The following is a 14,201-nucleotide window of genomic DNA, read 5'->3' as shown; positions in this document are numbered from 1 at the left end:
GAGGAGCAGAGGAGGAGCAGGAGGGGCAGAGGAGGGGCCGGGGGCCGGCGCACAAAGCCCGGGGGCTGTGCCGGGGCGGGCCCGGTGCGCGGGCGCGGGGTCGAGGCTCCTCCTCCGCCGCCGTGCCGGGGATGCTGCGGCCGGGCCGGCTCCGGGAGCCCCGCGGAGCCCCGCGCCGAGCCGAGGAGCCAGCGGCCAGCCGAGGTGGGCCCGGGGGGACACCGCGGGGACACCGGGAGACCGCGCCCGGGGGGTCCGGGATGGGGCGCGGCGGGGAAGCGCTGGCGGCACCGGGAGACGCTGCGGGGACACCGAGGGGACACCGAGGGGGCTGAGATGCGCGGTCGGGGCTCCCCGCAGTGCGATGGTTTGGGGGTGACCCCTCCAGGCGGGCACAGCGGCCGAGGGGATGCCCCGAGCTGCCCCTCACCCGGCCCGGCACCGGGGGACAGGGCTCGGGGACAGGGCTCGGGGCTCGGGGACAGGGCTCTGGGCTCGGGGACAGGGCTCGGGGCTCGGGGACAGGGCTCAGGCTCGGGGACAGGGCTCGGGGCTCGGGGACAGGGCTCGGGCTCGGGGACAGGGCTCGGGCTCGGTCCCGAAGGGTCGGGATCACCCCGGCGCGGCAGCTGGACCCGGCCCCGTGCCCGGCTCCCATCCCGGTGCCCGCCCGGCGCCTCCCGCGCCTCCCCCATGGCTCAGCTCCGGCTTTTCGCCTTCCCTCTGAAGTCTGGAAAACTTCTTTTCACACGGCAGCGAGAAAATTCTGCCCGTTCAGCACCTCGGTGCGAGCTGCCTCGGGCTCCCGAGCCCCGGAGCGGCCGCGAGGGAGGGCAGGGGAGGGAAGGAGCGGATGGATGGATGCCTTTGGTTTGTTGTCATCAGCTCGGAGCCATCCCGGGAACGGGCTGCCTGCTCCCGCTCCTGCTCCTGCTCCTGCAGGGAATCTTTGCCGCTGGAGCTGCGCGGGCAGAGCCGGTGGGTGGCTGCGAGGGGATGAAGGAACGCGGGGGCTGCGCCTGGCGCGGGCACTGGGGACCCCTGCGGGAAATGCCAACCGCACCTGGCTGCGGCATCGCCGGCCCGGCGCCTCCGGACAGGGGTTTGGCCCTTCCCGGGGCCGGGAGGAGGCTCCGGCCGGGCTCGGGAAGCCGTGGGAGGGAGGTCAGCGCTGCCCGGAGGCCGCGCAGCTCCCGCGGGTGCAGCTCCTGGAAAGGCAGGGATTCATCTCGCCTGGAAAAGCAGCGCTGGGAGAGCGGCCGAGCAGGAGCTGGGCTGTCAGCGCTCCCCACGGTGACACTGAGAGCTGGGGGACAGATCTGCACAGCCCGGGGAGGGGGAGAGAGCAGGGGGACAGGTCCTGGCAGGCGGCATTCCCGTCCTGGAAGGTGACATTCCCATCCCGGCTCAGCCACCTGAGCGTTGTTCGCACCGTGACATCTCCGCGGGGCCGGGCTCTGCCTGCGCGTCCCCTCCTGGGTCAGGGTCATTCTCACGGGTCAGATCCTCCCCAGTGACCCCCCGGGGTCGTGTGGGACCCCCGGTGCTGATCCCTGCTCCTCCAGGGATGTGTCCCCAGCCCTCGGTGCTGGCTGCAGGGGTGGCACAGCTGCAGCCCAGCTCTGCAGCCCTTTCTCCCGAGGAGTTTGGGGTTGGTTTCCTGCTGTCCCCTTGTGCCACCACCCCCTGTCCCCGCCCGGCTGTCCCGTCCAGCCCTGGGCCCCCCCTGGGCATTGGGGGCACCCTTTGCCCACAGGGGGTTTGTCTCTGTCCTGTGCTCTGCGGGACCTTCTCCTCCCCCGTGGCCTTCGAGGGACAAGCACCAGCCCCATTTTTGGGAGCAGGCCCCTGCGTTTCCACAGGAGTGCCCAAATCCCTCCCCAGCGCTCGATTTCCTCACCAGAGGCTGCAGCGAGCAGAAAACGAGCAGGGAAAAAAAAGAAAAAAAAAAAAAAAAAACCAAAAAAAAAAACTACCCACCTCCTCCACTATCAACCATCGCCCAGACGCTGAATTACCTTCCCCGGGCAGCTCTGCAGGGATTGCTGGCCGGGGCTTCCCACACCAGTGTCACACTCTGTCCCCTGTGTCCCCTGCCAGGCTTTCCTAGTGTCCCACACTGTCCCTTGGTGTGTCCAGCCAGGGTCACACTGTGTCCAGGGTCACACTGTGTCCCCTGTGTGTGTCCAGCTCACTCCTGTCCCCCCAGCCAGGCTCTTCCAGTGTCACACTCTGTCCCCTGCCTGTGTCCACCCCCAGCCAGGCTTTTCCCGGGTCCGCCGAGCCCCCCCCTCCCCCGAGCCCCGTTAATTACCAGGGCCCAATTAATGAGCTCCACAAAGAGCTGCAAGTGCGAAATCCTCGGCAGCCATCAGCGTCGGGGGCAATTAATGGCAGCTGCAAAAGCGCGCTCGGCCGCACAATCGCGGCTCGGGGGATGCTCCTCGGAGCCCCCCGTGGCCCCGGCGCCGCCCGGGTGAGCTCCCCGTGGCCCGGCGGGGCTGCAGGACCGGCCCGGAGCCGCTCCGTCCCACCCACCCCTTAGTCACCGCTCCCTGGCGGCAGCGCGGCCGAGCGGGAGGAGGCCAGGGCAGGAGAGGCTCAGGCAGAGAAATGAGAGTTCCAGAACAACCCCGAGCCCCTGCAGAGCCACCCCCCGCCCTGCCAGGTGTGCCCAGGTGTGCCCAGGTGTGCCCAGGTGTGCGGGGCAGGACGGGGACTGGATCTGTGCCAGGGACCTGCCGCTCCTCCTGCACCCCTCGCTCCCTGCACGGCCCCAAATCCCTTTTTTTTTTTTTTTTCCCTCTTGGGAAGGCTCAGTCTGCAGCGGGCAGGTCCGGTCATGCTCAGGTGAGGCTCAGGTGAGGCTCAGGTGAGGCTCAGGTGAGGCATCCGCGGCACGCAGAGATGGGCAGCGCAGAGCAGCCGGGGTTGGGGCAGGAATGCGATCCTCGGGAGCATCCCGAAGGCGCCGGGGCAGGAATCTGACCCTCGGGAGCATCCCGAAGCCCTCGGGAGGCAGAGGCGGAGCCGCCGCGCCCGTCCCCGGGACACCGAGTCACCCGCGGCCACCGGCAGCGCTGCGTGGCCAAGTGTGAATCCGTAGTAGCGCCGCAGCTATTCCGGGAGCTGCTGCCAAACCTGCCGCTAAAACTGCTCCCGAAACTGTTCCCGGAGCAGCCCAGCCTGGCAGGGACACGCCTGTGGCCCCACGCGGCCCCACGGCAGAGCCGTGACACCCGAATCCTGCAGCTTTAGGGAAAGCTCAGCCCCCACAGAAAGCTTGGGGGGTTTTATTTTTTTTCCTCCCTGTCCCTCCCGAGCACTGCCTGGCGCGTTTATAAATATCCCTGCCTCTCGAGAGGTCTCCAATCCACCCCTTTCCCCTGATGGATTCGGTGTTCAGCTGCCCCTTGGGGGGATTTTTGCCGGAGCTGGGTCAGGCAGAGCGGCAGGGAAGGAGCTCGGAGCCGGGTTTCCATCCGGGATGAGTTAAAAATAGCCGGGAATGCACAAGGATCGAGGCACGTGGGTCACCGAGGCTTTCCCCGCGCTGCTGCCGGGGGTTTGTGCTCGCTGCCTTCCCCGGGAGAAGCCCCTGGGAGCAGAGAGGCTCAAACCATCCCTGAATTATTTTCTGGGAAGCTCTGAGCACGCCCATTCCCTGGATTCGGGGAGCCGCAAATCGGCACAAGCAGCAGCAAACGTGCTGCTTTTCACTGCAGCGTTCCCAGCCAGGCCTTCCTCCTCCTCCTCCTCCTCCTCCTCCTCCTCCTCCTCCTCCTCCTCCTCCCAGGCAGAACTTTTCCTGCTGGGCTGAAATATTCCCGTTTTTCCCCTCGTGGCAGAGCCAGGCCCCAGCAGAAGGCTGCTCCTGCCAAAAAGGTGTTTTTAATCATTTCTGGGAGAGCCTCACTGCCCGTGCCCTGACCTGGGGAGAATCCTGCAGGGCCTGGGGGATGGAGAGGATCCAGTTGGAGCTCCCTGGGGAAGGAAAAACCTCCCCAGTGTCCCTGCTGCCATCCCAGGACGTTCCCTGGGATTTTCCTCGGCTCTCCTGGACGCAGGGCTGGGGATTTGGTGGGGTTGTGGATTTGGCCCCTTGCCCAAGCCGAGATCAGAGGGTCCAGGAACATTTGGATCTTTAATTCCCCTTCTTCCAGCAGCCAGTTTAAAAAAAAAAAAATAATCCAAAACCCAAACCCTTTTCCCATCTCCTCCTGCTCCTCCCAAATCCTGCGCTCAGTTTTTGGGGAACAATTAAGCGACACCTCCGTGAGCCACTTCGGGAAGAGCTGCTTTAAAGGTTAATTAAATATTCCCTGCAACTCTGCTGCACATTTCCCTGCTGGGAGAGCTGCTCTATTTGGCAGGCAGGCATTAAAGGGGTGGGTTTCACCACGGGCCAAGTCTGCGAAGGAGAGGAAGAGGAAAACAGGAAGTGAGAAATGAATTTGATTTATTTTTTTTTTTTTTTTCCCTCCCCCTTCTGCTGCTGCTGCAGTGGAGCGTTGGGATGGGATGTGACACTCTGGGATGAGGAGACAGCCAGAGCTGAGCTTGGCTCCTCACCAACGAGCACAAGTTGCCTTTTCCCAGCTCCCAGCACCAGGGAGGGCACAAAAATCCCCCAAATTTGGACGGGCCGGGGTGTGACCCGTGCCACGGGCAGGGAAGGGCAGCTCAGGAGGAGCCAGAGTAAAGCTCAGCCTGGACCCGGACGGGGTTTGGTTTGAGGAGGACCTTTAGGCGCTGCCTGGGGCAGGTTCTGACTCTCCTCGGACAGAGATTTGGGGCTCTCAGCTGCTGCCAGGGCCAGTTTGTCCCCCTCCTGTTTCCCAGGCAGTGTCCAGCCCTTGGCTTGGGGACAAAGCCCCAAACCAGCCCGGTTTGTGTCCCCCAGTCCTGGCTGTCCCCAGCGGGCAGGGACCAGGGGACAGCAGAGGGTGGCTCTGTCCCCTCTCAGTGCCCACTGACCCCAACACAGCTGAGCGAGAGCAGCCAAAATTCACTTTCTGATCCCCAGAGACAGCCAGAGGGTCCCCAAAACCACCCAGAGAGGGGGTGAGGAACCCGAGAGGGGACCCAGCCGGGCACCCCGGGGTGCTGTGGCCACCAGGAGCAGGGTGGCAGCGCCAGGGGAGGTGACACCGGCCGGGCAGTGCCAGCCCTGCTGCTCCCCGCTGCTTTTCCGCCTCTCGCTCGGGGGAAAGGAGAGGGGGAGAGACAATAAAAGGCGCCGAGATCGCAAACACGGCCCCGTCTCCATGGCAGCCTGGGCGCCGCTTCTAAATTTTGCCTGTGCGCGGGGAGAGAGGATTCTGCTCCCCTCCGTGTGCCCGGAGGAGCCGGGTGCCACCAAGAGCAACCTCCTGCGGGTTTTGGGGGGCTGGTGGATGGAGCTGCACCCTGAGGAGATGCGTTTGCTGCCCCTCATCGCGGTGTGATCCATAATTCAGGGGCTGGAGCCACGTGAGCAGCCCGTGTAAGAGCAGAGAGCTGGCGAGGAAAAGTATTTCGGGCTCGCGTCGAGTTACACCGAGTCCCCGCTATTTTTAGGCGGACACACAAAAAGCTTTTTCCACGGAGCGGAGGCCGGGGACAGCGCGGGGGAGGCGGGTGGGACAACCGGGAATTCAGGGATTTATCCCCCGAACCTTCCCCGGAGCCGCCCGAGGGCAAAGCGGGCGTCGGGAATTGCGGCTCCCGAGGCGGCAGATTGTGCGGAGCGCATCCCATCAGCTCGGGGCTGGAAGCGAGAGCAGGGCCCCGGCGGCTGCCGAGGGAAAGCCGCGCTCAGCTGTCACCGCCCCGGCACCACCTGGCAGCTCCAGACGGCGCCCAAAATATCCCGGCCCGGGGCAGGAGGGGCCGCTCCTCACCTGCCGCTGCCGCAGGGAGGGGACCCACCGCGGGCTGTCCCCTTTTGGGGGGTCACTGTCCCCTCCCCAGCATCCCCGAGAGGCCAAATTGTCCCCAAATCTGGTGCTGTGCGTGTTCCCCAGGGCTGGAGGGTGAAGGATCAGCCACGGGAGGGGTGTGAACTCCCCAGGCTGCACGCCGTGCCACTTGTCACCCTTCGGGTTGTCCCCGAACAGAGCCGAGCAACGAGCGCGCCGCGCTTTTTTTGGGGGGGGGTTTTGTTGGTTTTTTTTCTTTTCGTTGCCAATTAGCAAGGCTCTAATTGCCGTCTCAGTCGCTCGTTAGCGCGAAAAGCCAGATGCTGGGAGGAATTAGAGGAGCTGAAAGGCTCTTTCTCCCCGCCCCGGGAATGCTGAACGGTGGCTCACACGCGTTCCCGTTGTGCCCGGAGCATGACTGACTGACGCGGCTCGTGTGGGTGCGCCGTGAATCAGCCGCAGCCCGCGGGGACGGAGCGCGGAGGGGCCGGCACGTGGTGGAATGAAACGAATCCCCTGCAGCCCCCCGGGGCTGGCTCAGTTTTTTGGGAGGTTTTGGGGGAATATTTCAGGGATAGGGCAAAAGATCCAAAAGAGGCTCTTACCCCCCAGGGTTGATCCAAGAGGTTTATTCCAGGAGGGGAAAGGAGGGCAGGAGGCCCAGAGGGCAAGGGAGGTCCAGAAGGAGGGCAAGAGGGCTGGAGCCTTGGAGGGCTGGAGGGCAAGAGGCAGAAAGAGGAAGAACAGACCCTTATCAAGGCTCTGCCCAGGGGGGATGGCTGGACCTCAGCCAGCTGGGTCAAGAAAGGAAGGGAAGGTCAAACTACATGGTTACAGGCTTCAGGGGTCCTGGGGAAAAAACATTCCCCAGAGAAATACAACAGGCCTGGAGTGGGTTTAACCTAAAAAAGGGAGAGGGAGAATTGGGGTTTTGCTCTCGGGGTAGGGCTGAGGGGTGTTTGCATGAATGCCGCTGGCCCGAGGGGGGAAAGGAGATGGAGAGCTGGCTGAGGGGGTGGAACAGGGATCCTCAGGCTCCCGGGACATTCCCAGGCTGTCCTGGACCCAGGAGGGAATGTCCACCCCACGGAGCCGGCCGGGAGCAGTCCCTGCCCAGGGTCAGCTCCCCAAACCGCCCGGGTTTTCTGGGCTCTGGAGCTCCTTGGGGACGCCTGGAGGAGGTTTGGACCCCAAAAATCCCTCCTGGCTCGGGGTACACACACAGTGTCAGCCCCAGGGCTGGCAAATTCCCCAAGGGGATTTTTAGGGTCCCCATTCCAAGGCAGGTGGGAGGAGGTGGAGAAAGGGACGTTCAGTCCCCTCGTCACTGATGATCTGGTGGAATCCCCGAGGATTAATTCCAGAATTATGGAATGTCCTGAGCTGGAAGGGACCCGCAGGGATCAGTGTCCCACCCCAAAAATCTCATCCCTGGCAGCCCTGGCAGCCTCGGGGCTGTGCCTGGGGGGGGGCAGAACCTTTTCCAGCCCCATTCCCCCTCTCCTCACACCCGCCTTTCCCGAGGGCTGTGATCCCTGCAGGATCCCGGGATCCAACAGCTACCGGGACCTTCCAGGGCTTGTGTCACCTCCACGTCCCCGGGGCTGTGGGACACAGAGGAGAGGAGCAGATCCCTTCTCCAGGGTGGGAATGATCAGATCCCTTCCCCCGAGGCCGCAGGGAGCACACCGGAGGTTCCGGGGTGTTGCTGACGGGGATTTTGTGCGGGTGGAGCCGTGGATGGTCCCCGGGCAGGGTCAGGAGCCTCTCCCCTCTGGGCCCCGGAGCGCGGCCGGGATCGCTCCCGCTGTCCCCTGGGAGCCGCCCGGGTCCCGCGGGGCCGCTCCCGCCCCCTCGGTGACACATCGCTCCTGCGGAGCGCTTCCCGGAGTTCAGTGATCATTTCTGGCCTGTCCGGCAGGAGCGAGGGGGACAGAGACGGCCCTGACCCGAGCCACCCTCCCGCAGGACCTGCTGCTGCCTCTGCTGATTGTGCAAATCGCTTTTATTTCTTTTTTTTTTTTTTCCTTTCTTTGCCCATTTTTTCCTATTTTTTTGCCTTTTCTTTGGTGCTTTTTTTTCTTTTCTTTGGCTCTTCTTTTTTTTTCCTTTTTTACGCCTTTTTGCTTTTCTCTGCCCTTTCCTAAACTTTTTTTGCCCTTTTGTTTACCTTTTAAAATATTTTTTGCCTTTTTTGCCTTTTTTTTTTGCCTTATATATATATGTATTATAATTTTTTTTTGCCATTGAGCCGTGTCACCTTCCCTCCCAAGGCCCGCAGAGCTGCCAGGGGACAGTGACAGAGTCCCGGAGCCCACCCGAGGCTCATTGACGGTGTGAAGGACTCCCGGGGGCCTGGAACGTGTCACTGAGGCGGGTTATTCTTCCCCACGAGTGTCCCCCACGCTGTCCCCCGGCTGACGGGACACGCGGAGAGCGCCTTTGTGCTGCATTCAGCGCCATCCAAAGCGGCCCGCAGAATGTCGCCGAGTGAGCGGGGACAATGGGTGGCAGTGAATGAAAAGCTCGTTGTGGGGCCCCGAGGCACAAAGGAGCCGGCGGCTGCCCGGGCAGGGGCTGAATTCGGCCCCGGGAGGGGCTCGGGCACGGGGGAAAGGGTCGGCTGAGCTCCGGGGCTCGGGGTGCGCTGGGTGACGGCGTCTGTTCGGGGAGAGAAAAGAGCGGGGCCGGGGCAGGAAAAGGGGCAGGGGGTGGGGAGTAAAAATAACAGGGTTTGGGGCAGAAAGGGCAGGGTTTGGAGAGTAAAAATCAGGATTTGGGGCAGAAAGGGCAGGGTTTGGGGAGTAAAAATAGCAGGGTTTGGGGCAGAAAGGGCAGGGTTTGGAGAGTAAAAATCAGGATTTGGGGAAGAGAGTGCAGGGTTTGGGGCAAGGTTTGAGGCAGAAAGGGCAGGGTTTGGGGAGTAAAAATCAGGGTTTGGGGAAGAGAGTGCAGGGTTTGGGGCAAGGTTTGGAGAGAAAAAAGGACAGGCTTTGGGGAGCAAAAAGGGCAAGGTTTGGGGCAGAAAGGGCAGGGTTTGGGGAGTAAAAATAGCAGGGTTTGGGGTGGAAAGGGCAGGGTTTGGGGCAAGGTTTGGGGAGAAAAAAGGACAGGCTTTGGGGAGCAAAAAGGGCAGGGTTTGAGGCAAGGTTTGGGGCAGAAAGGGCAGGGTTTGGAGAGTAAAAATCAGGGTTTGGGGAGTAAAAAGAGCAGAATTTGGGGCAGAAAGAGCAGGGTTTGGGGAGAAAAAAGAGCAAGCTTTTGGGAGCAAAAAGGGCAGGGTTTGGGGCAGAAAGAGCAGGGTTTGGGGGAAGGTTTGGAGAGTAAAAAGAGCGGGGTTTGGGGCAGAAAGGGCAGGGTTTAGGGAGTAAAAAGAACGAGGTTTGGAGAGTAAAAGGAGCAGGGTTGGGGGAGAAAAAAGAGCAGGGTTCGGGGCAAAAAGAGCAGGGTTTTGAGAGCAAAAATCAGGGTTTGGGGAGTAAAAGGAGCAGGGTTTGAGGAGTTAAAGAAGCAGGGTTTGGGGAGAAATAAAAAGCAGGGTTTGGAGAGAAATAAAAAGCAGGATTTGGAGAGCTCGGCCCCAGGTGGGTGCGGGGAGAGCAGCAGGAGCGGGAGCAGAGGCGGGCAGACGCTCACACAGCCCAGGGCACCTCAGTCTGCTCAGCCCGGGGAGTTCCGCTCCGTTTGGGGCTCCTGGAGGCTCAGGCCGGCTTTGGAGCAGCTGCCAAGCCCAGCTCCATGTTCTGCACCGAGCCGTTCCCTCCATCAGCGCTCAGACTCTCCGGGGTGACACTTTTCCCCATGGAAACCTCCAGGGCCACATCCCCGCTGTCCCCAAGGGTCACATCCCGGGGTGGGACAGGGACACAGCAGCCGGCAGCGCTCCAGGGAGGCCGAGCCCTGAGGCCGGGCTCTTGGCAGCTGCTCCGTGCGATCCCAGCATCTCCCAACAAACACCCAAAAATGTGTGGGAGCATCTGCACGGCGAGGATGATGAATAATAATCCAGGAGGGAAAAGGAGTGGGCGAGAGAGCTCGGGGAAAGGGGGGGAAGGAGAAGGAGAAGCAGGAGAAGGAAGCGCTGGCATTCCAGAGGAGGGGAGGAGGGGAAGAACAGGATGGACGGGGAGCAGGGCAGCACCTCTGGGAGAACATGAGGACAGCAGGGCTCTGCCCGGGGGATGTGCTCGGGAAGGTGCGGGAGAAGCTGGGGGGGCTCAGGTGGGATTCCTGCAGCCCGTGGGGGAAGGACGGCGCTCCCACGTGCAGGGGAGGCATGACTGGGATGAGGAGATGCCATTCATTCCTTTCCCCCTCTCTCCTCACACCCCCGAGTGGGTGAATCCACGTGATTTTCCCCATCCGTCCTGTGGGTTCAGCCCGTGCTGGTTGTGGGGATTTGCAGCCCCAGGACCCCTCACGCTCCCCCTGAGGGGCTGCACGGGGCCATGTCCCGGTGACCAGCCCGGGATTCCCTGATCCAGGAGCCTTGGAAGGTCCTGGAAGGGTCACGGGTGAGCTCGGGGCGGGGACACGGGGCTGGTGCTGCTGCAGGACCCTGGAGAGGTTCGTTTGCTGCGGGCACAGAGCGACAGGGACACAAACTGTGTCTCTTCTGGGCTTAATTAATTGATGAGCGGTAATCACACCCAGCACCGGAGCTCGGCGGGGGCTCTGGGGACAGCCAGGCTGGGCGGTGACACCACGGGACCCGCCGGGGACACACCCCTCGCACTGCGGGGACACTTTTAGGTCACAGCTGGGCTCGATCTTTCCTTTGAATTCTGTGGGTTTGGGACCTCTGGCTGTGTCACACCCGCCGGGGCTCCCCAGCTGTGCTCCAGCTGTGCTCCCCCTCCAGCTGTGCTCCAGCTGTGCTCCCCACCCCTGGGGCAGCCCCCTTTCTCTCCCCGCACTCTCAGTATCGTTCACGTTTCTGTTTTTCCCCTTTGACCCTCCCACGGTCCCTGCGCAGCTCCGCGCACCCCGATAAATGCCCACAGCGGAGATTTGGGGGGCCCAGCGAAGCCCCCCCGGCTCCCTGCAGCCCCTCAGCGCCCCTCATTTCCCACAGGGAAGGTGCTGACCGGGGAAAGGGGGATCACCCCGGCCCCTTTTCGGAGCTCCGGAGCCTTCCTCTTGCTGCCCGTGAGCTCCGAAGCCCCCGCGGCTTTTGAAGTGTTCCTTTTGGACACGGGAGGGGAAGGGAAAGCCGCCGGTCCCCGCGGGCGGTGTGCGTGGGACGGCCGCGGCTGATGGAAACGCCTCCTGCCAGCGGCTGGAGAGTCCCGGAGCTGCCTCCCCGCTTCTGCCGCCTCCCACGGGCACCCCAAAACCGCCACGGGCACCCCAAAACCGCCACGGGGACCCCAAAAACCCACGGGGACATCAAAACCCCCACGGGGATCCCAAAACCCCCACGGGCACCACAAAACTCCCACGGGCACCCCAAAAACCCCCACGGGGACCCCAAAACCCACGGGGACCCCAAAAACCCTCACGGGGACCCCAAAACCCACGGGGATTCCAAAACTCACGGGCATCCCAAAACCCACGGGGACACCCCAAAAACCCACGGGGACCCCAAAACCCCACAGGGATCCCAAAACCCCCATGGGGACCCCAAAACACACGGACACCCCAAAACCCCACGGGCACCCCAAAACCCATAGGGACCCCAAAACCCACGGGGACCCCAAAACCCCCACGGAGACCCCAAAACCCCACAGGGACCCCAAAATCCACAGGACCCCAAACCCCCACGGGGACTCCAAAACCGACGGAGACCCAAAAACCCCCACGGGGATCCCCAAAATCCCCACGGGCATCTCAAAACCCCCACGGGAACCCCAAAACCCATGGGTTCCCGACCCCTTGAGGGGCTCAAACCCCCCGGCCCGGCCGTGGGTGCGTGTTTCACGCCCCGAGGGTGTCACATAACCCCCGGGGCCGTGTCCCAGCGCGGGGCTGGCGCCGGGCGCTGCCTGGGGACACTGCGGTGGCCGCAGGTGGCAGCGCTGTGGCTGTCACCGCTCCCCGCGGTGCGCGGGGACAATGATCGCGCTGCTGGCGACAATTGTCGCGCTGCTGGGGACAATGGCCTCCTGAGCCTCGGATCCTTGCGGCCTCCCTCAGTCTCCCCGACATGGATTCGGGGGTTAAGGAGGAGAGTTTGTCCTGCAGCCGGGCCCGAGAGGGTGTGACCGGAGCGGGGGAAGAGAGAGAGAGGAGAGGGACATGGGGAGTGGGGAAAGAAAAAAAGTGGGGAAAGAGGAATGGGAAAACAGGAGTGGGGAAACAGAGGAGTGGGGAAAGGGCAGAGGGAAGAGGAGAGTGGGGAAAAGGGGAGGGAAAAGAGGAATGGGAAAACAGAGGAATGGGAAAAGAGAAAAGTAGGAAAAGAGGAGTAGGAAAACAGGAATGGGAAAAAAGTGGGAAAAGAGGAATAGGAAAACGGGAATGGGGAAAGAGAAAAGTAGGAAAACGGGAATGGGAGAACAGAGGAGTGGGAAAAGGCGAGTGGGAAAAGGGAGAAATGGGAAAACAGAGAACGGACTCGGGGCTTGATGCTGGAGCAGGGAGGAGGCCCCGAGGCAGCGTTCCCGCACCCCCTGGAGCCCCCAACCCTCTCCCAGCCCAATTTAAGCCCCAGGTTCCTGCCTGGACCACGGGAACTCGGTCTGGAGCACCCAGAGGGGGCTCTGAGCTGTTCCGAGCACAGCACGGAGCAGAAACCTTCCTTCCCTCCTCCTCCTCAGCGCAAACCGGAGCCGGCTCATTTCATTTCTGTGCCTTTTCCCTTTCCCCCAGCTCGGCCCTAATTCCCGAGCCGGGTCTGCATCCCCATCAGAGCCCGGAGTCACAGCCAGGAGCTGCGGCTTCATTTGATTTGGGAATTTTCCCTCACAACAAAGCAGAGCCTCTGATGGCAGCACTCGTGGCGCCTCTTGTCCCCATTAGCGCTAATGAAGTCCCTTTTGAGGCGGGTGGAGAGGAGCGCGGGGAATTGGTGAGGAATCCGGGATGGAGGAGAGGCTGTGGCTGCGGGCAGGGGACGCGGGGGATTGTTGGGATGGCGCCTGTCAGGGCCCTGAAAATCGCCACAAATCCCTTTTCCTCCTCCGGGCACTTGAGGAGAGTTTTCCTGCTTTTATCCGGGATGTTCCCAAGTGAATTCCCAGCGGAGCCTGGGCAGTGCCCGAGCGCCCTAAGGGGAATATCCCCGATATTCTCCCCGGAGCGCTGCCGGTCCTTGTCACACAGAGCCGGGGTGTCCCCCAGTCCCAGCTCCCACTGGCGGGGTTTAATCTTCTTTTCTTCCTGCTCGAGCCGGGATTAACGCGCGGGAGCCGCAGGTTTGTGTTGGGATTCGGATGTTGGTTGATTCTCGGCTGTATCACAGTCTCACAGTGAGGTCGAGCTAACAGAGGTAGAAAAGGGAGGTAAAATGGACGCCTCGGACTCTTCCCAAGGTTATTTAAACTCTGATCACTCAATAACGAGGTGACACCTCGATTATTTATACTTTTGACCCATTATTATACTCCTGACTCAATAATTGACCACCCAAGGCCCGCAATGGGGACCTTTGTCACCCAATTAGAAAAAAAACCCACTGAAAACCAAGAAGAAGGTGAAGAAGGAGTTAGAAAACACCCGAAATCCTCCATATTGTATATATATAGCAGATATATAAACCCTCCATATTGTATATATGGAGTATATATTATATATTGTAATTTAAAATAAAATTATATACTGTACTATAATATACATAGTAATATATAGTAATACATATAAAATATTGTATTTATAGCAACAATTATTAATACAGTAATATATTAGTAATATGTAATACGTGATACATAATATAAAATAAAATTATATACATTACTATAATATACATAGTAATATATATAGTAATATATAAAAATATTGTACATATATAGGAATAATTATTAGTATAGTAATATAGATCGTAATAGATATAATCACTCAGTTTTGGGAGCTGTTCCACGGGTCAAACGTGGTGCTGGCTTCAGGATCTTTAGTGTGGCCGGAGGACACGAAATGAAGCACACGTCGGTTGTCAGAGCAAAAAAGAGCGGTTTATTTTCGGCCTGGATTTCTGTAGATTCTGGCCAAGGAGCGGGGGTTGGACAAACGAGGCTGACACCTCTCCAACCACGCTGGTCAAACTAGAAATCCATCAGCTGTTCCTCCTCCAGAGAGGAAGGCGAACACTTTCCAAAACATCACTTTTGTTGACACGAAAAATCCACGAGAAACTCCAGTACAAAA

At 60.9% G+C, this 14,201-nt stretch overlaps 1 protein-coding gene across 1 annotated transcript in view; it reads right to left on the bottom strand.

Moving 5' to 3' along the window:
• Positions 1–14,201, bottom strand: part of DUSP26 (dual specificity phosphatase 26) — a 252,439-nt gene that overhangs the window by 189,658 nt on the left and 48,580 nt on the right. The window lies entirely within an intron of this gene.

The sequence above is a fragment of the Sylvia atricapilla genome, chromosome 28, assembly GCF_009819655.1.
Source record: "Sylvia atricapilla isolate bSylAtr1 chromosome 28, bSylAtr1.pri, whole genome shotgun sequence".
Lineage (NCBI taxonomy): Eukaryota > Metazoa > Chordata > Aves > Passeriformes > Sylviidae > Sylvia > Sylvia atricapilla.
Note: the sequence above shows the minus strand (reverse complement) of the source record. Positions and strands in the feature narration are given on the sequence as shown.